We start from the raw sequence: 24,588 nt of genomic DNA, 5'->3' as shown, positions 1-24,588 counted from the left end.
ACATTTATGAAGCATTTTTTTCATTTGTAAAACAAAACCAGCTCGGCTTGCGCATTCCTCCTGCTAGGTTCTTCGAGCAGCCTGCAGGCAAAGGGTTACGTTTTCTAAGAGGCTTTAGAAGCAAACTTCGGAAGACTTTATTTTCATCTGCGGTCACGTGACGCAAGCACACCCAATGAATCCAGCTCCAGCCGCTCATTACAGAGCTATGCAAACTCCCCGTCGCAGAGCGCGTTCTCACATATTTATCACTCACTCTGGGTAACAGGTTACACCATGGGGAGATTGCCATCAGGCAGGCGCCGTACACCTTGAACGGAACTGACGGCAACAGCAGGTAAAACAACCTTTCCTCCATTGTCTAAATGTTTTGAATCTGTTTAACTTATTGTTAAAGTTTGTTTGGTTGTGAAGTTGTCCACGGTTTAGTCAATTTTTACTTTTTGTGCCTTATTTCGGATCGTTTCCGCCTTTGCGTTGGAGGGCATCGAGGCACTACCAACTAACCTGTTGCAGTGGAAAACACTGTCGTAATTCACAAACACACCCGCAGTCACCCTTTCAGCTGCTCTGGTTTTCTTGATCGTTTGGTGGCTTCATAATGGTTTTAATGTGGAGAAGTCGGCTGTGCATTGATTGTGCTACCTGCAGTGTTTTCCTATCGGTGTGTGTACGTAACAGCGCGTCCATATAGCAGGGCGGCGAGTCTGTGCGAATGAAGGTCACAGCAGCATGGGGGAGTATTCACCGACCCACATTTCACTCCATCCCCAGTTCACCGATCCGTGACCCCTGTTTCTCGTCTTCAGGCGTTTCCAGACACCAGCAGCGCGTAACCTTTCACTAGTGTTTAAACAAGGGAGCCAGAGGAAAGGCTGCTAATAAAATTGTTTACTATAGATATGGTGCAAAAATTTCTGCCGTCTTGTTTTTAAAAAAAAATGATATAGGTCATATGTTTTAGGATTAGACTAAACATTTTATCGCTTGTGTGAAGCTGATGCATGTTAAAGCACCACGCCTTATTTAGTTCGGACGCTAGCCAAGGCTTTCCGATTTCACTAAAATTGTATGTGTAATATACTTCCTGGGGCTTGAATCCAGCCCTCTTCATACATTGGTCTGTTATTGTGTCATTCACATTTACTTTTCTGCCTACTACAGTATATACAAGGCCACTGGAATTATGGCAAGGAAGCACCAAATTATGTGGCACGGTTGACTCTATTATGTAGCAAGAAAAGGCAAATTACACGTAGTAACGTGGCGAATTTTTTAATAGTATTACATATTTTTATGTTTTTTTAAATGGCAATGCTGTCTGGGTAAAATAAAGATTTCGCTTTATTAGAATAGTACTAGTTTAACTACCGAATACAGCAATAAACAACTGAAAGATGACCAGTTAACCTTAGTGAAGGGCCTTCCACTGCACGTGAACACGTCGCCACATTCAATGCCAGGGACTACTAAGGCAATGTGTGTGGTTTATTTTTTAGCCCAAAAATGAAAACATTTCCTCCCATGAATGAGGAATAACTACATGCACCTGGTAATGGGAAGTCCTTATCCTTGCAGTTTCCCCCGATTCTGTGGACAAAAATACTGGCATTTACAGCATGCCCAGAGCAGGCTCAAAGTGTCAGTGGGAGGTCTGGTGGGGGGTGACGCATTCGATGGGTTAAGGGTAAGGGCAGGCTTCAGCCAGTCAGGGGGAAGATGATCTGCTACCCCGTACTGCTGCGGGGGTCAAAAGGGGCCCGAGCTGTCTTACTACCCGCAGTCCGTGTCAACTGTGGTATGGAAAAGAGGCCGGTGTTTCGGAGTCCAGCAGTGCACTCCCACTCTCTAAAATCAAATATTATAACATGGAATCCAGTTTTTGAAAAAAGATATAAGGAATGTCCATGGACAATTTTTCGGAAATAACATAAAGAATGTCCATGGGTATGCATTGCAGTGTAGACAACAGTTTGGGGGAGGTCACTGTCGTGTCGTATATCGGCAAGCACGACACGGACACATAAATAATTAGATCGTGTTCTTTATTCTCTCACAGCACTGTACCCTGCTCTAACTCAATCTGCCTTTTTTGCGCCTTCGCTCCTCCCTCCTAGTTCAGGGTTTCCCTCCCCTCGTGGGCTGGTCCTAGCGCCCAGCATGTATCGCGATCCTACATCTTCCCCTTTCTTAACACTTTGAAATACTTCAAGTGTGTCCATGCATGTCGGAGTATACAATAATAGAAAAACCCATAGTTACAGTTCTTCGATCAGGCGAACGGGTCTTCGATGAGTTCGCTGAGGCCGGAGGGATACTTCTTGAGCCGCCCGTTCCCCTTCGACCAGAGACATAGCAGGTCGATGATCGCTGGCTACCTCAGGTAGGATCGCACTACGGGGTGCAGTTAGCACATCTCTGACATGAGGCGTGCACTTCTGAAAATGTGTCACATTCCTCGTGATTCTCTTGTCCTCCGATTCAGCTGTGATCATAGTCCCTTTTTGCTTCATCACCACTAGAGGGCATGTATGATATCGACAGTCTGCTTTTCTCTGTTGTTCTTGTCGCACCAATACCAAGTCTCCTTCCTGAATAGATGGCTGTGCAGCTTTTCTTCATCTGTCTGCGTATTCCTTCATCTTCTCCTTTTGTAGTTTGTCTCTTGCTGATACTTCTTCGTGGTCAGAGTCTTGAGACACGCCACTGGCTACGTCTTCCCAGACCGGTATTGCGCACGGTGAGACCCAGCATTAGTGTTGCTGGACACCTGCCTGTGGTAGGATGCGGTGTAGTTCGATATGCTCGTAATACCTCATTCAATGCCACTTGCACGTCACATTTGGACAGTTCTGCTTGTTGAATGGTCTTCTTTAGGGTGGCCATAAATCTTTCCACCATTCCATTGGCTTGTGGCCACAAGGGAGTAATTTTCCTGTGTCTGAAGTTTTGATGGTTGGCAAAAGCAGCAAATTCTTGCCCATTGAATGGTGGGCCATTATCCGTTTTGACTACCTTCGGTATGCCCCATGCTGCGAAGACCTCATCCATTACAGGTATGGTGGAGGTGGCTTTAGTTGACGCTATGAGATGTGCGATTGGGAAACGTGAGTACTCGTCCATTATGACCAGGATGTACTTGCTAGATTGTAATGGGCCAAAGAAGTCCATTGCGACCTGATGCCACACACCATCCAGCAGTTTAGACATTTGGAGAGGCGCATGAGGCTCCTCTCGACTCACCAACTGACACTGTGGGCAGTCCTTCAGTGTAAGTTCAACCATCTGATCAAGTGTCGGGAACCAGACTCGCTCCCGCAGCACCCTCTTTGTGGCAACGATACCTCTGTGCCCTTCATGCGCTAGGTTGATGACTCCTTGGCGCAGCTGTTTCGGAATGATGATCCGTTTGTCCCTTAGTATAAGACCATCTGAGGTGATAGAAAGGTCATCTTTCACATGCCTGAAAGAGGACAGCTCAGGACTGTCAATATGTTCACTCTGTCCGGATTCCTCCAAATGTCTCCAGCTATTCGTCTGAATGCGATGTTTTATATTTCTGAGTGTGGCATCTTCATCGGTAGCGTCAAGGATGGCCCCCAACGGGACAGCTGGTGGTCTGGCTTGAGCCACCACAAAATGGATATATTCTTCAGCTACTGAGGGAGTGGATGTGGACGTAGCCTTGGGATGTCTGGACATATAGTCAGCCGGATTGGCAGCTTTTCCTGGTTTGTGGATGATGGTGTAGGTATATTCTTGAAGGCGGATACCCCAGCGCTCTATTCTGGGTGGCATCTTGGTGAAATGCTTTCCGTAGATAAAGATGTGAAAGTGTTCGCAGGCCCAGACCACCGCCAAGCTTTCTTTTTCCGGCTGAGAGTATGCTCTCTCTGTGTCCGTGAGAATCCTACTGGCATATGCTACTATATGTCGCTGATCATTCTCTCTGTCATATTGAGCTAGTATAGCTCCAAGTCCTACAGGACTCGCATCTACCGTGATTTCCGTTTTTCTTCTAGGATTAAAGTACGCCAGGTTGTTGGCCGATTGAACCGCAGCTTTGATTGCATGAAGTGCTTGATCACATCTCGTGGTCCATTGAAACGGGTGTCCTTGTTTGGTCAGCTGTCTCAGAGGGTAGCTGATGGTGGCATAATCCTTGATGTATCGGGCGCAGTAGCTTGCCATGCCCAAAAACGAACGCACATCTCCTGCGTCTCGCAGCCTGGGGGTCTCATTCAAGGCAGCAATCTTTTCTGGATCAGGTTTCATTCCTGCGCCGGAGAAGATGTGTCCGAAGAATTTTAGTGTGGATTTGTGAAATTCACATTTGTTTTTGTTTAACGTGAGATTGGCATCCAGCAGAGCATGACAGACTCGGTCTAGAGCTGTGTCGTGTTCTTGCAGTGTCGCGCCATAGACAAGGATGTCATCACTGTAGTTCAGCGTGTTGGGAATGTGATGAATTACCTTCCTGATAGCCTCCTGAAAAATCTCAGTGGCAGATGAAACTCCAAAACTGAGTCTCTTATACCTGAATAGGCCTTGGTGAGCCGAGAAGGTGGTGATGTATCTCGATTTCTCATGAAGCTCCAGTTGATGATAACCCTTGTTAAGGTCTAGTTTAGAGAATATCTGCGCACCGTTGAGAGACGCAATCATGTCACTGATGTGAGGCCCTGGGTGTCGTTCTCTTTCTATGGCGGTGTTGGGTGCTCTCATATCTACGCAGAGATGCACTTTGCCAGGTGAGCCTTTTTTGGGAACTACAACCACTGGAGAAACCCAGGGAGTGGGTCCTGATGTCCCTTCAATGATGTCAGCCTGGATAAGGTCCTGCAGTTCCTCCTCTACAGATTGTTGAAGGTGAAACGGGATTTTTCTGTGATGTTGTGCTAGGGGAGTCACACGTTCATTTATGTGCAGTCGAACCTGACAGTGCGCCATCTTTCCAAGTCCGGTGAATAGCTTAGGAAACTTGTGAACTATGTCAGGTTCATCATCAACTTTGTATAAAATTTCGACCTAGCGAAGTCGTTCCGCCGTTGGCAGGCTGAGAAGAGAATCTGCTTCAGGACCATCCATGACATGGATGCGGGCTGGAATAGTCCTGTCTTTTATGTGAGGTTAGTCGGGAATTGTCCCAAACACGGGAGAGGTTCCTTTGACATCCAGGTGTACACGCGGACAGCACCTTTATGGAACTGTGGTGGCGGATTCATTTTCTTGTATTCTGCAACTGAGATATAGTTGAGAGATGCTCCACTGTCCAGAACAAACTTGGCCAAGTGAGTGTCCATTTTAAGGTGTAATCGCGGGTATTTTTTTAATCGGTCCGGATCCGCGACCATGCAGACATACTCATCGCTGTCTTGCGATATTGGTGACAGCGACCTTGACTCGCGGCTGGATTGTGAAGAACCCGTGGACGAATCTCTGCGGTCCCACACCGCTTTGGCATGATGACGAGTGTTGGACTGTCTGGACTGTCTGTAATTGTTTCCTTGATTGTCTTTGCGTGGTGCTCCGCACACATTCTCAAAGTGATTGTCCCGGCCACACTTCCTGCACCTTTGGCCTAACGCAGGGCAAGTCTCCGTGTGAGGGAAGTCATATCCACAACGATAACATTTAAGCTGGTGCTCCTGTCTTTTATCAGTACGACTGGTACTGCGACGACGGCGATTTGAATAGTGAGACTGCACTTTGGATCGGGATGAACGTTGCTTTGCAGGGAAGTACCTTTTAGTGTTGCGAGATTAGAGCCTAAATGCCTGTTCACGTTTTTCACCTCTTCCAGCTTCCATTCTCTTGGCATGTTCTTCTGCCTGATCATGTACTTGCGTCATTTCTTCGATTTCATCCAGAGAGTAGCTTTTCTTTAATAGTTGTCTGCGTAATGACTCAGACTGGCATCCTTCTATGATTCAGGCGAAGGGCATCTTCCGTCGTGAAGGAGTCAAATTCACAGTAATGAGCCAGACGTCGCAGTCGCGTAATGAACGTGCTCATGGGCTCATCTTTTTCTTAAGATGCCAGGTTAAATGTGTACCTTTCATAATCAATGTTTCGTTTGTGCAGAAATTTTCTGTTTAGAGCGTCACACATTGACGTATGACGAAGCAGCATCGGCCGGAAGTTCTTTTATGATCTGACCAACGTCTTTCCCGATTAGATTGCGTAGTGCAATCACTTGTTGCTCTTCCTCCGTTACATGTGACCCTTTCATGAAGTCTTCAAAGTCCTCTAGCCATTCTTGCCAACGAAGACCCATGCCTCCCCCAGATATGAGGACTAGAGGTTCCGGCGGCCGTAAAAAGGGGACTCCAAGCATGCCAAGTCTTTGGCCACCCATGTGCGCGGTGGACGTGGACGACACCGGTCTGGCGCTAGTACTCGCAGAGGCATGACCCTGCCTTGATGTGGGGGATCCTGACATTATGTGCGACTGTGTAGAGGACAGTTGATCACCTCCTTGGTAGTGACTGGTCTTGCACCAGAGCCCTCGCAGCGCTTGTCACTCAAGTTAATGCAGTGTATGTGGCACGGGTCCACACTTGTATATGCTGTAGACTCACCAGCAGGGAGCCTAATGGGGATGTAATCCACGTAGAATGCTGATGTGGCCTTGTAATTGTCCTTTCAAGCATCAATAGTCTTTCAGAGGAACATTTGCCAATGCTTGTTGCTCTTTGCAGCTATTTGCCTGACTCCAAAATGGCCGCCGGGCACTCCTTGCGAGGGGATTGGAGGAGATGCCTGACTCAAAGATGGCCGCTGTGAGATCTCGCTCCTCGCGAGATTTGCAAGCCCAACACACACGAGGGCCTCAGCTGCAGCTGTTTGATCATACACAGGCACCGGTACCTGAACGCCGCTTTATTCGGCCACCGGTCGCCTTACAGGATTCAGCGCTCCTCCCATGACGGCAGCAGCAACACGAGCGCAGGGCACAGACCACGCGACCGGGGTGAGCTCCCGGGTAGCGACCAGCAGATCCACCGTCGGAGGGCACGCACGCGACCGGGGTGAGCTCCCGGATCGCGATGACAACGGCAGCACTACAGGATCCAACGTGGGTGCAGCAGAGCTCCGAAGCAGCGGAGATCGACGCGTGGGTCACAACGCGAACGGGGTGAGCTCCCGGTTCGCGAAACAGCACGGCTTCCACAGTAGCGAAGCACACCAGGCTGAAGGTAAGGGAGCCAGGGTCCACGACCACTCCTCGTCACCAGTTGTCGATTCGTATATCAGCAAGCACGACACAGACATATAAATAATTAGATCGTGTTCTTTATTCTCTCACAGCACTGTACCCTGCTCTACCTCAATCTGCCTTTTTCGCGCCTTCGCTCCTCCCTCCTAGTTCAGGGTTCCCTCCCCTCGTGGGCTGGTCCTAGTGCCCAGCATGTATTGCGATCCTACAGTTACCATCTTTTGCTTGGTATTCCTCCAGATTTTTGGCTTCTTAAGCTCAACCTGTTTTTGTTGACCATAGGATCCTACACGTTTTACTCCTGCTGGCCCCTGTTGAAGTGGTTGACCTCCTGTAAACACACAATATGAGAGAGGCATCGTTATTGACAAAAAGTTTTTTCGGGTTCAAATCCCACAAATGATGGAGGACGGTGATGACAGAAAATGCCAGTCTTTCAACTAGTAGATTCTGAAGATTCTTTTATTCACATTTAACTACACAGCAGGCAGGTGTCGTCACCGTCCTCCATCATTTGTGGGATTTGAACTCGAAAAAACTTTTTGTCAATAACGATGCCTCTCTCATATTGTGTGTTTTCTGGATATATTTGAAACCTTAGTCAGTGGCAGGTTTCGGGAGGTGGGCATTAGTCGTTAGGCATCATACGAAGCATTGTTTGAATTGGCTACAAACACTGGTAGTTGGTGCAGCATCATAGACCCTGCCACCGTGCTTACAGGTAGTTGATCTCCTGTGTGAACTACAGGGATACAACACATTTCCAGAGGCCTTTTCTGCTTCACAGTTGGCCAGATGCAACTGGATCTGACCTGGTCCCTTCTCTGGGAGTGAATCCTGACCCCGAAGTATTGTCCTCAAGTGCCTGGATTCTTGGTTGGAGTCAGAGTGCATTTTTCTCTGTCTAATTGAAGGTTACATTAGATCCAGTGCTGAGCGAAGCAGAGCCCCTCTTAGCCATGCCATGCAGCTCCTTACTGGAAGCCTCACCTGGTTAATGCAGAGCAACGCAGAGCCTCACAGAGCCCCGCAGAACTGTGCCACACAGGTCCTCACCGAAGGCTTCATCAGATTCGACGCAGAGCTGCACAGCTCCCAACTAAGGGCCATATGTATGAAAGGGTTTTCCCCATTCTTTGTCTATGGGAAAATGTGTTAATACATATGGCCCTAAGAGCCTTACCAGATCCAATGCAGAACAATAGAGAGTCCTACAGAGCCGCACCATGCAGTACTCTCATCAAACTCAGAAGGTAAAACTTCCAGCAGGACAAACCAGGTACTTTACCCAGCCCATGCTTCATCGTGGTCGTCCTGAACTTGTGACTTTGTCCCGGTCCGTTGCAAACAGATACCCCCAGTTGGCGCTTCATGCCTCTTGCCACTATTTTTGCCTAAACCATTCAAAGTTCATATCTCCTTTCCTACTTATTGTATTTCTGTTGGTTTGATGTCAGGGTAGTTTTTTTAATTTCCTTTATTTTTCTAAATTGATTTTGGATTTTTCTTGTGTTGTATTTCACTTTATTACTGTTTGAGTACTGCATTAATACTTTACTCATTGCCTCTAAGTTAAGCCTGACTGCACAGGCCAGTTTAGTCGCTTTTTGGTTAACTATTTACTATTTGAGGTAGGTTCTTATTTTGGCCAATGGTACATGCCCTATTAAGGGCAATGGGAATGCCAAACTAAGGCCTGTGTATTATTTTGTGAGCTGCCAGCTTAAAAGAAATTTAAAGCTGCCTACATTCAAATTGTGCTGGAGGTGTCAACATTTAGCATTACACCTATGTTAATAATAGTACTGGCCGTGCAAATGGTTGGAAGAAAGTGTGGCAGTAGTGAAAAAGTAAACTCACAAAAGATAGGTATTGTAACGGACGGGTCAATGATGGTCCTAGTGATACAAATGATAATACAACAAGGGGAGAGAGAAAGCAAAATCACGCTCAATAATTCAGCAATAGCAGAAATAATTCCTTAGCACTTCTCTCAGTGAGGAAGTATCATCCAATGGCAAAGAAAATACCTCTTCATAGGTATTATAAATATAATATAAACTATCCTGTTGTTATTCTGTCCTCTCGGATAATCTGTTGTTTTATAATGAGGGGTTAAAGCAATTTCTTCCGTTAACTCATCATATTGTATATATTTGATGAGTTCTTATGCAAAACTCATCCTCAAAGACTCGACACACCTAACAGGTGGACTGGTGTTTACCTTTTTCCAAGCCAGGTGTATTGTGGCTTTGCGGCTTTGCTGGGTTTGGGCTATATACAAACTCAGCATAGTGTGTGCAAGTACTAACACCCTATGCATGTATTTCTAAATTAATGTAATCATCCAGCCTCTCAACCTCCTGCCCTGTCCTTGGGAGAGGAGTTGGCCTAACAGCTAGGGCGGTTGACCTCGCATCTTGGGAACTGGGTTTGAGTCTCGGCAATGACTTTGAACATCCTGTGATTCTGGGCAAATCACTTAATCTCCCCGTGCCTAACAAAAATGAATGTGTCCTCATGTAATGCAACTGGTGCTACGTAAAGCACTCTGATACCCAATTCGGGTCAAGTTTCAGCTATATAAAACTGTGCAAAATAAAAGATATGGAAAATACCATCATGTACAGCACTCCATTGCTTTGTAGCCAGATTCACACGATACAAGTCATATACGTGCATACATACATACATATATGTTTTTAATTCCCACTGAAGAGAGGGAAAATAAGTGATGAAGCATGACGAGGTACAGACATATTACAGATACATTGTTTTAATTATTTGAGGCTTTTGTAAAGTACCCCAAATCACCTTCGGGCGGCCTCAGAGAGCGGATGGATCATGAACAAAGAAGAGGAGCCTTGGGTAGATTGACAGATAGACTGCAATGCGGTAAAACAACTGATAAAATATATCTCCTTTGTAGGATAGTTGGAGGCATACATTTATGTTTAATTTAATTCAGGGCTTCTGGTTACCATGTGTTTGGTCTTTACCGTACAGTGCTTTCTGAGTGAAGGGCAACAACATCAGATCTCCTCTTGGTATCACTGAGGTGCAACGGCTTATGTGGCTGGAGTAATACACCAGGCCCCTTCATGCCACCAGGAATTCAAGCAGAAGCATCCTTGGGAGCTGCCTAGACAAGATGTCTTTGTGGTCCACATTTACGGATTCAAGAACCTGGATATAGCCTGAACAGTGGGTGGAAGAAGAGGATAGGCACAAGGAGCACTGAAGACATTAGGTGGTTCATGTGCAACTCCACCCACTGCACCACATTTGCACAGTTCAAAAACATCGAGATTGTGCAAAACCAAGTGTGCACTGGCCAGAGCACTCACAAACACAACACCAAACAATCACTTTTGGTCTTTTGGGTGAGATTTTTTTACCCCATCAGGAGGCCTATTTTATATTTGACTATATATCTTGTGAGTTTTGCAAAGTCACTTGCCTGTACTTTCATTGTTGGATATTTACAATTTACATACGTTTGTCTAATTATGTGTGATGTAAAAATGAGTGTGCTGTATATATGTTACAGATCAGACAATATGTGTTGCTGCAAATCACCATGGTCCATGCGAGCATTCTCCAGGCCATCGGAATTGCCATGGTGATAGGCAAACGAGGGGGAATTTAGGAACTTGAAGCTTCGGGGAAGCGGGAGGGGTGTATGGGGGAGGGGGTAATTAAAGAATGCAGGGCAGTATCTTCTGTAGATTGTCTTTCAGACAACAATGTACATTAATGTTTGGCAAAACGTGCTTCAACAATATTAAGAAGGAGCAATGTGTGTGATGTGCACTTGGGTAACCCCTGCTAATTTTAAAGAAATGATTAGTATCACCATCATGATATATCGAATTATATGTTTGTTTATTTGCATGTCATATTCAGAGCCAGAGATTTATGTGCTTACCTGATACAGACATGTAAATTATCAGCGGGTTTTGGAATAAATGCATGCAAATGGGTGCATATATATACATTACTGGAGTACAACGTTTCCCTCATTATTCTTAACATATCTCCACGCTTCAGATATTATGTAGATGTAGGAAACTAGTGGAATCTTAAACATATATTTTTATTTCCTTTCTTCTTTTCATGAAAACAGAATTTTCTATGAAATGTTTGTCCTTCCCAAACACACGCATAGATTGAAATGAGAGATTATTGTAGAACATTCTTTCCCACGCATTTTCGTCAGCACAAACACCTGGGTCATTCTGGTGGAAGTTTAGATGGGCAAATAAGAGTGGGAAATACTTTAGAAAAATGCTTGCATATCCATAAAGTTTGAATGTTCAGCTGTTCTCTACATGTGCCCGCACAATTGCCACCTACCCCTGCTCGTCGAGGTAGCATTTCCTGTGTCTGTGACTGTGCAGGTGCCGTGTAACTTCCGCCCACCCCTGCATGCGTAGCCTTGTGAATCACCAGTGAGCTCTGCATTCAGAAGTTGCATTTTCCCCACATATTAGTTTCACTTGCATACTAAAATATCTGGTCTTTGAGTTCGACCTTTCTGTAACATGGACTCTTATTGAGCCTTATTCCTGTCTAATTATTTATTGAAATAGTTCAATAAAAAAATAAGAAGGCAACACTGCAATTCCTGGTAGACTACTGATACATTGTTTGTTGGTTCTATGTTGCACCTATGGTGGTTATATGCTAAAGTGTTTCCTACTTCCCAGAAGACTTACATGGAACATTGACTCTTGAAATCTGTGTGTAAATGCATGTTATGATCTAGAATCCAGAAGGGGCTAATTTATGCCATTATCCTTTCAAAGTCGATCCATTTTATTTGTATTTATTTGCAAAGTTTTGTATAGCGCTGGCTAGACCCGCAGGTATCAGAGTGCTTTACATGAGGATCAGCAAGTTACAGGTTACATAATTAAATCAATTACAGGAGCCAATTAGAGATATAGGAGAAAAACATAAGATTACACAATTATATGAGTTGTTAGCACGTGGCATAGCCAAGACACACGTCTTATGGGGAATAAAGGAATGGTAAACAGGTAAGGAATGCAGATAGAGTCATGCAGAGCGGCAAGGGGTAAAAGTACTTCAGGGGGAAAAAAGCAGTCCAAGCAGTCAAAGTGCAAGAAAGACAGAACCGACCTGTTTATTGGTGGAAGTATACGAAGGGAGGGGTGTGGTAGACCATAGGGGGAGGGGGGTGGACTAGAAGAAAAGGTCAATCAGGCAAACAAGGAGGAGACCAGTAGCAAAGAGGATAGGTCAAAGACGCCATGATGGATGACCCAACAGAAGCCAATAGCATTATCCCAAAAAGGCGGGATATACAAAATCAAACAAAAAAAACAATAAAGGTAGCTGACTACACGGTTCCACGCAGGAATCAAGAAGGGGAGGCAGCCAAAGAATCACAGAGGGAGGAGGAGGGGGAGGGAAGGAAACACAACGGGGAGATGAGGAAAACAATGTCCAATGTCCGGTTGCGTAAGTGACAGCCAAATGGGTGAACCAGAGCCAAACTCCTCTATAGCTGTAAAGGACAGCTCCACCGGGCATCCGCCAAGGTTGCTCGGGGTCCTCGGTAAATACAGACACTTATGGTTTCCGCCCAGAGGGCATCGTCAAAGTTCCATCAAAAGCACCGGTCCGGGTGTTACTGGAAAGGGCCGTCTACCTCGTCCTCCAGCTCGCCCCCAGGTCAAGAGTGGTGAGAGAACAGATAGAAGGGACAGTTTCAAAGTCTGCAGATGCATCATGGGAGGCCGCCATATTGTTAATAGCATTCGCGTGCACCACACATGCGGCACCCAAGTTTGTAATTTGTGATTACTACAGCTCCCAGGAGATACGCACAGGCGCTGTATTTGCGATGGTCTCCCGTGGTATTGTCGCGTTGGCCCTTCGCGAGTGGTCTCACTTTGAGGGATCATTGGCATTCATTGAGCACAGGAGTTGGCCGGACCAGTATTCATGGAAGAAAACTGGTCCAGGCCGCCCCAAGTGGTCCAGGTTTTCCAGGTATGGACTCACAACCTGAAAAAATCTCGGTTGGGAGAGGGGAAAGGACTGCAGGTAGATGCACAGCCCGGCCCTGCCCCCTCCAACACCAGGAGTGTGGAGCAGACAATGCAATACCCATAGATGCCACAGCCTGCCCACCACGAAGATGCCCTCCACAACCCCCACCCGTACCCTCGACCCCACCCAACAGCCCCTTCACCTACCCCCTACCCTCCCCCCCCCCCCGCCCTAGCGTGTGCAGACTCCCTCCCCAGCATACATTTACCACTGGCTCAGAGCAGCATTAAACTTAACTAATTCGGGGAAAAACTGCAATAAACGGCCCACTAATTATGGGTTCAACAGGTAATTTCCAAATGTAGAGAGTTTAACTTGTAATGCCCATTAATTTACAGGGAAATACTGCCAGGAATCATTAATTCCAGCCTCTCCCACGGGTGTAATGGTGAACTCAGAATGCGAGCCTGACGTGTGTAATAGAAGCGACTGTTACTCAACGCATTACAAGAAGGCAAAAGCTGCTACCAGAAATGCGATGTAAACAAGCATTGGCATAGCCAATAGGTCTCGCCTTTGGGACCTTATAAGTATTTCGTTATGCAGCAGAATATCCTTGGTGCAACAACATTAACTGTTGCATGGCTAAATACTTACAAGGTCCCAAAGGCGAGACCTATTGGCTATGCCAATGCTTGTTTTTTATGTTGCCGTAAAAATCAAAAGCATGTGAGAAGAAAAATATGAGTTGGATGAGCCTTCTGCAGTTTTCTCCCAGCTTCACTGCGTGCTGTATAATTTTGTAGGCAGTCCCCATACTCTCGTTTCTCTGCCGAGGCCCTTCAGCTCGGCTGGTTTGCAGGGGTGATGAGAGCCTCAGTACTATGCGGTGTTTGTCAGCATGTGGAGAGAATAGTAAAACAGATGAAGAGCAGAGTTTTTCTGAAGGCCTGCTTTGGCAGCAATGCTAAAATCTCAACTCGTATTCTATATGAGGGTGCAATTACACGATCTACATCATGAAAAACGCACTAAAGTTTTTTTGTTTTTTTTAAATGGAGAGTGAGTGATCTAATTTATCTCACCGACAATGGACCAATACCTCTTTATGTGCTGTTTTCTAACCCTTACTATGGCATATTTTGATGTCTAGGGCTCTGTAAACATCATGTTTTGTTATTGCTTAACACAGTTCACTATGGAAAGCCCAGAAGGATGAAGGGCTGGATTTATCACGTTGAGATTATAACTGTGAGTGCAGGATGCACCCAGACAGGCGCGCAATGCCCACTGCGCTGAAAGCGCATAAGCTGTGTGATGCCTGACCTATGCGTAGACTGAGAAATAGCAGGGCTGAATGTATAATTTATGTCTACCCAGAGGCTTACCTCTGTGAACAGTAACTAACAGTGCATTGTAAGAAATGTAGAATCGAATGAAAGCTTTGTGTGCTTTTTCTTCTGGATGGTATCTATGAAAAGGCAATAAATACACCAGCACTCCCTTGTGTAGCTATTGCATTGCCGTCTCCTGACTCTTCCAACTACTGTAGTTTGGTAACAAAATGCTTTTGAAATCTTATTCCACAGTCCAACTAAGCCTGTGTCCATCAAAAGCAGTATAACTTTTGATATTGGTAGAACAGGTTTCCAATGGAAAAGCAGTGCGCTATGAAAACACTTCTGTATGTGATACTTGAACCAATGTTACAGGGACAAACTGGAAACCTGACAAACTGGAAACTAAGGGGCAGATCTATGTTGCATTTGCGCCACTTTTACGCCGCCGTTGCGTCACTTTTGTGACGCAGCGGCGGCGTAAACCCTGCGCCATGTTGCGCCCTATTTACATCATGACGCATCTATGGAGATGCGTCACGGTGTAAAGCCCTGCGCCACATGAAACCTGCGTCAGGTTTCATGTGGGCGTTTCGACACAGGGGGGGGCGTTCCGTCGCAGGAACGCCCCTGAAAAGTGACTATAAATCTATAAGATTTCACTGAGTCACTTTCCCAACGCTGATGCGTCAAAACCCTGCGCCTGCTTGAAGCAGGCGTAAGGCTTGACGCACCATGTTAGGGATAGGGTAGGTTGGAACAGTGCTGGAGTTGCGTCGCGCTTGCGACACAACTTCAGCACTGCGCCAACGTTACGCCGGCAGATACGTCACGCCTCTGCTTGTCCTTGTGCCACGATGCACCGCATCGTAAATGCGGCGCATCTGCGGTGGCGCAAGGGCAAACTTGCGTGACGCATCTTCCCTGGCGCATCCATGCTGATTTGCAGGGATGCGCCAGGGAACATAAATCTGCCCCTATGTTCTTTGCCTGTCTCTTGTGCCCCATTCAACATTGTCCTTTCGCTACCTAAGGCGGTCTAATTACTTTTATTAGCATTGACACTTATAAACAACCTTTATAGAGAATAAGGTCATTCTTAAAGGAATTTTGGATAAATTTGTAACATATGTCCTATTTTATAAACGGCGATACATTGGCACGTTTTAGAAAACAACATTGATATTTTAGTGGATCTGATTCTTAGTGTGCAGGGGGCTTCAGAACAGAATTGAAAGCATGGTTGTTGTTCTGATAGAATATGCTATTAAGAGGCACTGTTTATGTCAGAGTGACCATTTGTACTGCAGTAGTACATATCAGCAATTTATTGTAGTGCCGCTGTAGCTCACACAGAATAGACTGCTTCCACTCACTCATACCATAGGGGAGCATATTGCTCAGAATTACGGCACCAAGGAAGTGGAGGCGCAAGTGTGGGTAAAATGGGAGCCCGTATTCGAGCAACATTTTTCAATGCGTAAAAATGGAGCAGATAGATTCCTACAAGAAAGCACTGCAGCGTGCAGAAGTTTCAGATGCTTCGAAATACCCACCCCCCTCCGTTTGTGTCTGGAGAAGAAAATGGTTAAACAGTATTGAATCTTACCCTGGTCAATAGGAAATTGGATACCACAGATCACCGGAAGATGGTTCAGTGGTTAATACTCATTGTGGCCTGAGGCACACACATGCGTTGTCCCTGCCAGGGACTCGTGAGAATGCATAAAACATGAATCCATCCCTGTGCCAGAGGTGCACAGACGTTTCTCTGTAGACAGTGGTACGAGTCTTTTAGGAGCCTCAGCCACGTTGCTGTGGATGGCAGTATGTTACACTGGAACTCTGTGAGCTGTAGAAGAGTGTGTTTATATTTGTAGGTATCTTGCATTTGACTGCTGCTTGGGAAGCAAAATGGAAACCCTTACCAGAACACAAATGCAAATGATACAAAAAAGCAGGTGGTTTCAAGCCGAGTCAGTTACCTGGAACGCTTGATGAAGGCTTGATTGGGGAGAGAATGTGGTCAATCGGTTTAGACTGCCGACTTTGGTGCAGGAAACCAGGGTTCGAGCCTCGAGGTCGCGTCCACATCCTATGATTCTGTGCAAATCACTTAATCTCCCCGTGCCTGAATGTGTAATGTAAACACGGTGGTATATAAAGCGCTCCAATACCTTCGGGCCGAGTTCGCGATATATAGAAGATGCAAAAATAAAAGGCGTCCTTGCTCCGCTTCCAGAATTCAAATGGTTGGCCTCGATCACGTCTTTTTAGAGTGACGAGGTAACAACAGGAAAGACAGCATGCAGCGCAGGAAGGCAGGTGGACTGCGTGCGAAACCCGGATTCCAAAGCTGGACCTGCGCTGCTCCCTGCGGCCGTGTCTGAGCCTGTCTTTGTAAATAAGCAGGTCCCCGGTGGCGCGGCCCCATAATGAGGAATAGGAAAAATAACAACTAAATATGTGTACAACAAGGAAGTTAACCGGGGAAAAATGGTACCGCCGGCCACAGCTTGCAATGCATGTGCGCGAGTGGTGCGCGCGGAGCAGTAATCACGCCATATGGCGCCTCTGCTCAAGCGCGCGCCCGCGCACATGCACTGTAGCTCTATGCCGGGGGTAGCATTTTTTGAAGCCCTCACATAAAGTCTTGGCAGACCAGCGCAAGCGCTGGGTCAGCCGAGACCTAAAAAACAAGTAGACGTTATCGCGATTGTGAGTACTCTGGGCACGGTTGGCACAGATTTATATCTCTATGCGGGAACAGGAGGGCGCCCTCTCATAGCAGCCGAACCTCTCCAAGCAACTCCAGTGAATTACAAAGGCACGTTAAATTCTTTGCTTCGCTGTTACCTACATGGAGAGCAAGGAGTAAAGCACTCCTTGAAAAGAACCAGCATCACTCACAGGTAAGAGAGTGAAGACTGACGAAACACAAAATGATGGCGTGGAATAACAGATTCCACCGACGCTTAATGTGTACTGAAAGCAGAAGACATTATAGAGAGAGTAAATGATGGTGTATCTTATTCGTTCTGTTCAGTTAGCTACATTTGATGACCCTCCTGTCTCATTTCCTATCTAAACACAATCGCATAATATTTTAAATATGTTCTACCAATGCTTCATGACATGGACTCATTACTTCCATTTCAAAAGGAGCGACAGTGCATACTAGCTCCACCGATTGCGTTTGCATTGTGTATTTTTTTCACGAAAACTGAACACTTTTATTAATTTTGGCACGTAGTATTAGTTGTATATATTTTTATATTGATACATATTTAATGTTTTTTCATTACTTTATATAAAACGTGTCTTTTTCGCTAAGTATTGGAACAAATGAGTTTGTTTCATGTTAGAATTAAAAAAATACAAGAAAATCCAAACATCCAAAAATGTAGGTGCATTTTTGTGAAACAAATATGCAGGGAAGGACAAATAATAAACACAGGAAAGAATACATATTAGAAGCACTCTTGACAGTGAATGGATAACGATGAATTATAACTTTAGAAAACTCCCACTGGATCAACACTTAAGCAAACCCAGGCAAACCATTTTATTCCCCTTAAACCACACCACAACAAAAGATCTTTTATCCCCTCGAGGAATGATGTCATGGACTGGTCGTATTGGAATCATGCAGGGAATAACAAACACATATTTGTGGCTTGCAATAAAGTCAGGTCCTTTGGAGAAGACGTCTCTGCAGTGAGTAACTTGTTTGTTCTGCAGAGCCTGTGAACTGAATCATTTCCAATGACCTGTGTGAAGTTCAGGGCCTGGATGTTGGCGGTCGTCGAAGGAGCAAGACTGAGAGCATAGGGGGTGATGTCACCTGCCAGAGTGCGTCCTTTCTGATAATGAGCATCAGTCCTGTGCAGGCGCGTGGACGCGTTGGTCAGAATCCTTGCACATGTAACACTATCGACTTTAATCTGCGATGACGTCCAATAGTGCCAATTAGTAAGAACTGTTATGGCATATGTATGTATGTGATTTATGTAGTGTCAACCTAGCTACCAAGTAACAGAGTGTTATACAGGATAGGGGATTTACCACTTATAATGATTACACCTTATTTTACCTGATTGAATGGGAGGGGTGGGGGAATGTGGCAATTCAGCATAATCTGGGGGGTTTATTTGGGCATGGTAGGGATGTTGCCCTGAGGCATATAAGACAGCAAAGGTACTGACTGAGGTACAGATGGGAGAGTTGGTGAGAGAAGGTTTGGGAGGTAGACCTCTTTAGGGGTGGTCCGGTTACTGCTTGAAGAGATGGGTTTTCAGATCTTTGCAGAAGAGGAGAGCGGATGGAGCCTGGCTGATTTGGAATAGAATGACATCTCAGATACAAGCGGCATAGCAAAAAAATGCCTGATCCTTTGTTGGTTTTATGGGCCCCATTACGAGTTGCCTGGAGCTGTTAGGCAACTATGCGTTTTCTGATGTTTCCCGGCCTAAAATGATCATGTTCTCAAACTCAAGACCTGGTTTGGAGACACTGGGCCCGTAGCCATTTGTGAAGCTGAGGGGGCTGTAGGCGTCTGGTGTTAACAGACACCTCCTCCTACAACCTTTAGCTTTCAGGGGGCAGAAGACACTCCTCCTGGCTGAAGAAAAAAGAAACCTTCTCTCCCAGTTCCTCCTGGCCCCCTTTCACCTGCCCTGGGACAAAAGAAAAAGCCCCCTCAGCATTTACCACCTTGCCTGTTAATTCTCCCGGAAGATGGGAAAACATGCAGAAATGGACCCGAAATTAAAGGGTCCGCATGGTAATCACCATTCCGGGGGAAATTATTTGTAATCCCTATTATATCACAGGGAAATACTGCTTGGTTTAGTTAATTCCGGTCCCAGAATTCCCACGCAGAGATAACAGGGAACTCATAATGAGCTCTGTGCTTGGTCAGTACTTGCCATTTGGAAATCAAGGGCAGCCTCCAGCATCTTCACAGAGTTTACCAAGCAGTTCCCCAAATGTTAGGTGCCTAGAGTCACTTCAGACAAATTTGTGTTTCATGCTTGATCTAGAGATAAAAGGCTTTGTTACTAGAGATAATTTCTTGATTTACTGCTGTGTGATGAAGAAGAGTGTAAAACTTTGAATCATTCCTGAGGTGCATGGAAACGGCGAGTGTGTGCGGGGAAGAGGGAGGCGGATCGTAGGTGTCTTGTCGGTTGGTGAAAGGTAATGCATTGTTGATGTATGCTGGTCCTTCGTTGTGCAAGGAGTATATGCATGGGTCAACATCTTGAACTGGCATCTCGTCTGGATCGGAAGCCAGTGTATGTTGAGTGTGTTCCTGTAGTCCAGCCAAATGTTGACGGGGGCCTGTGTGATGGTCCTTCTGGTGTTTACTGGGAACCACCAGAAGATCTTGCAGAGCATGCATAGGGTATGGAAGCAGGCAGATGAGGTTGTGTTTACCTGTTTCTTCATAGATAGATTGCTGTCCAAGATGATGCCAAGGTTGCAGGTGTGGTCTGTAGGGGTTTGAGGAAGGGCCCAGTGCAGCAGCCCACCACGCATCATTCCATGGAGAGGTGTTGTTCCCAAAGATGAGGACTGCCATCTTGTCTGAGCTGAGCTTGAGAAAGTTGTCCTTCATCCAGTCCGCAAGATGGCTTTGGTGGTGGGGAGGGGCTTCTGATAGAAAGAGGATGAGCTGGGTGTAGTCGGTGTAGGAGATAATGTAGGAGGTGATCTGATGGTGTTGGATAGGGGGTCATGTATGTGTTGAAGAGGGTGGGGCTGAGGGAAAATCCTTGGGGAACACTGCAGATGACATTTATGAGTTCAGAGGTGAACGGTTGGAGACAGCATCTCTGTGTTCTTCTGGTGAGGTTTGAGGTGATCCATTTGAGGGCATCTCCCTGGATTCCGAAGTGGTGGAGTCTGTTGATGAAGATGTGATGGGAATATGGTGCAATATCATTGTTGATCAAGATTTGACGGGGACATGCTGCACTATCGCAGCATATACCTTTCATTTCATCTAAAAAGTGGTATCAAAAACTCTTTCAGCAAAACTTTCAAAGACAAAATTCTCTGGGCAGACTATGGTCATCTGACTGTCCATAGGAGTCAGAGCAATACACCGGTATATCCTAGATGTAAGTAGAACATTGGTCTCTAGAGGATCGAAGTATGAATACACTTACTTTGATAATCAAAATTCTGATACCCTATATGTAAAATAGAGCAAATACATTTTGATTTGCTAGTGTTGCAAAATTAGATTTTATCCTCTTTCACTGTCTACCACACTGTTTTGGATTCAACTCTCTTTTTCTGTTTTTGATATATTTTTTCAGCTATGTTTTAAGAACTCTGAAGGAATTTGTGAAGGCTTAGAAAATATAACTTAATCATTCTACTGAGCAACTTCTGACAGTCTGTTCAGGCATCCAGTTGTGAAATTCAAACTGTTACAGGGTTATGTTGCCAATCTTGGTTCTCCTGATGGTTTCTACCTTGGAGTATTTCTACAGATGATCACAAATGAAGGACAAAAGTATTAACATATTAATTGTGGATCTTTATGAGTGGAATATTGGCAACATCAATACATTTAAGAAGTCTGAAAACAACCAACAGGCACAATAAAACAGGTGGCTTAGAGAAGTTTTGTATTGAGCGAAGAAGAAAATACATATATAGGTAGAGAAGGCTGTCTCGATAGACACTGTGGCTCTACATGGTGCAAATGATGCACTTAATGTAGTATTAATTATTGTATGTGGGTTCAACAATGTTTTGAAAGTGATCAGGTTGAGGTAATATGTTTGCTGAAAACATAGTTGATCTGGCATTTCTGACAACCGCAGCAAAAGATAAATAAAATATAAAGCAATTGTAAATGATGTGTTAGACATTAACGCACAATTTCTGCAATATTTTGGCAATCAACAACAGGACACCAAGTAACATATTTAACTGGGCTGAGTGTCAGTCAAGGATCCTTCAGGATGATAGGAAGACGTAAACCCCATATTCCTTTGAGATGGCTGCTAAAGAGTCTCAGTGATTATATATAAATATTTCTACTGAAAACAGAGCATTATTCCTATGTTGATTGGATGAGTAAAGGATTCTACAAACTGTACAACAGTCAAATTCAGAGGTATTTTATTCATTCTCAATGCAAGCATATATTGGAACAAAAATTATGTAGCTAGTAGTACAGTGTGTTTTCATATGTAACAGTCCGAGTCAACACATGCCTTCTCAATTAATCTATCTTATCTATTCATCAACTATATATATGTGTGTGTGTGTGTATATATAATTTATATAGATATCTATATATATTTATATATGTGTGTGTGTGTGTGTGTATATATATATATATTTCCATCTTAACAGTCTTTCAACAAACAGGCACCAACTCCGTGAATAATTCTGGCACAAAAGGCGATTTATTCAAACAAGGTCAGACACGTTTCGGCGGCAGGACCGCCTTGTTCACTATATATATATATATATATATATTCGCCATGGATCAATTTTTTTCATCCGCAGATATTGAAAAGGAGTATTCCATATTGATAGTTTGTTAGAATGATACAAAACTGTTCTACAGACGTGGAAATGGAGAAAAAGTTCATGAAAACGGAAAATAGATTTTTGAAAAGAGGCTATAAGCATAGAGATATAAAAAGAGGAAAGGAAGGAGAAGTGTCTTTAATAGGAGCTCAAACACTAATAAATAAAGGACAAAAAACAAAAAAGGAGGAAAACCCGGTAAGAATGATACTAACCTACAGTAAGGAAAATGATAAGATTGTGTAAATTCAGAACAAATATTGAGGACTGTTGAGAAAGGACCCGGACATTAGTGAAAAAATAGGCCATAAGCCTAAGGTAACATATTGTAAGGTATCATCACTGAAAAGATTTATTAGTGAGGAGTCATTTCACCGTGAGGAAATCGGAAAATTGGTTACAGCAGTGACAAATGGGCTTTAATCGTTGTGAAAAACGTAAAGCTTGTAAAATTGGGAAAAACATAAAGGAACTGCAAGACTTCAGAGGAAAAACATTTGTTATCAAAGATAAAATCACATGTGTCTATTTATGTCATCTATATTATTGAGTGTTTTTGTAGACTGAAGTATAAAGGGAGCACAACATGCCCCATAAGAAAACACATTTTGGAGTGTGTAAGAGCAGTTCAGAATGGTGACATGAGCAAAGTGATGGCAAAACACATGAGCACCCATCCCTCAAAGGATTGGAAGGATATGAAATACTTTGGAATTGCGAGTGTCTTCAAAAATGAGAGAGGAGGGAACAGAACGTTGCAGCTAAGAAGGTTGGAGTCTAGAATAATCATTAGATTTGAACGAGGGCCCCCCAAGGTTTGAACGGGGATGAAGAACTATATGTACATTTATGAACTGAGCAATTGAAATAGACCTTTTGTAAACATGTCTCCATTTTAATACACAGCAAGTGAGTATTAATTACTGCGCCATGTATTTGTGAGAGTCTACTGGTGACACAGTGAGAGGAAATGAATTATATATGAGCAGAACATAATTTGAAATGCAAAGTTAAAATGTAAAGAAGTGGGAAGAAGATATAAGATTAGTTTGTACTCATAACAGGGTGGCACTTAGCTTATATGAAATAAGTATGGGTAACGTAGATAGCGGCACTTAGCCTCAATTGTGATCCAATAGCAATGGGATAAGGTGAAACTGATAGTATGATTTGATTTACAATCTGAAACAGTATAAGCGATGGTATACCTAGATATCTTCCTCGTACAATGCAGAAAGGGCACTTAGCCGTGAATATGGTATTTGCTACTGGCCATATACACCTGCAATGAGGTAAATAGAAGAAAAGGAAATGGAGTAATAAATACAGAAAAACAGATACAGAAGAAATGATCTACACAATTAATTGCAATTCACTATGGTGCAGTTTAGAAATAATGTGTTAATCTAAGTCCAATGATGAAATGGAATCAAACATTAAGAGTTGTGCATTGTTGATAGACTGAAAGTATGTGATATTTTGAGTTTTGATTATTTAAAGGCACAAGAATGTATGTAAATCAGTCTATATAAACTACAAATCCCACAATGCCTCTTAAAGGGTATAACGTGGGATAGACTATATAAGGGAGAAACAGAGAAAGAACTCACTATACCGTGAGAAAGGCCTTTCTGGTTAAACGCGTAGGTGGTGGTGATGGTAAAAGGTGTACTGAAGAAATAAAAGTTGCTTGAAGAAATCACCTTCCTGGAGTGCAGCGTTAAAATTTGTTGGGAAAAAAAAACATGGGTGCTTGCTTGGGAACCACACGTACTATCTATGGTATGCCCCCTTTACACAAGACAGTACTGGTGCTACTTTGTGTTACTTTAGGGCTATGTACCAGCACAAATACATTTTTGCTGGGAAGTAAATCCCAAATGTTTGCGCCAGTGCATACACAGTGTAAATTGTTAGCAACTCTGTGCATATGTGTTGCAGATGTCCAAATGTTATTCAAGAACAAGAATTCATTCATCTATATGTAGGAGTTCAATAATACATATTACAATTTCAGGAAGAGAAGCAGCTGTGGTTCAACACAGTTTTATCTTAGATGAGTTTGCACAGTACTATATATCACATATATATAATGACATCAGAAAGCACAAAAATACTTCTAGCAGAATTAGGAACACTTAATGCTTCTTTGCATCACTTTCAGCAGCATGTTCTGTTCCAGGTGCTCCAAGACATTTTTGCCATGATTACTGTCTATTATGTTTTACGCAAATTCTTTTCTTGGAATCAATTACCATTACATTTGGCATTTAGTGGGGTGCCAGCTTTCAACTGTGTCAGCAAAGAGCCAGTAAGAGAGCTTTGTGAATATGGGAAGATAACCCAGTGGATTGTTTCAACCCTTGTAGAAATCTAGGTGTAACCTGAAAGTTACAGGTGTGACTACCGGTGGACCCACTCAGCCTTAGTATTATTATTATTGTTAATAAATTA

At 44.2% G+C, this 24,588-nt stretch overlaps 1 protein-coding gene across 1 annotated transcript in view; it reads left to right on the top strand.

The window, feature by feature from the left end:
• Positions 1 to 201: 201 nt before the first annotated feature.
• Positions 202 to 24,588, top strand: part of LOC146862902 (uncharacterized) — a 350,846-nt gene continuing 326,459 nt past the window's right edge. The window contains exon 1 of the mRNA XM_085642290.1: positions 202 to 337. The gene's annotated coding sequence lies outside the window, so the exon portion shown is untranslated. The remainder of the gene's footprint in view (positions 338 to 24,588) is intronic.

Source organism: Triturus cristatus, chromosome 2_2 (genome assembly GCF_964204655.1).
Source record: "Triturus cristatus chromosome 2_2, aTriCri1.1, whole genome shotgun sequence".
NCBI classification, from domain to species: Eukaryota; Metazoa; Chordata; class Amphibia; order Caudata; family Salamandridae; genus Triturus; species Triturus cristatus.
Note: the sequence above shows the minus strand (reverse complement) of the source record. Positions and strands in the feature narration are given on the sequence as shown.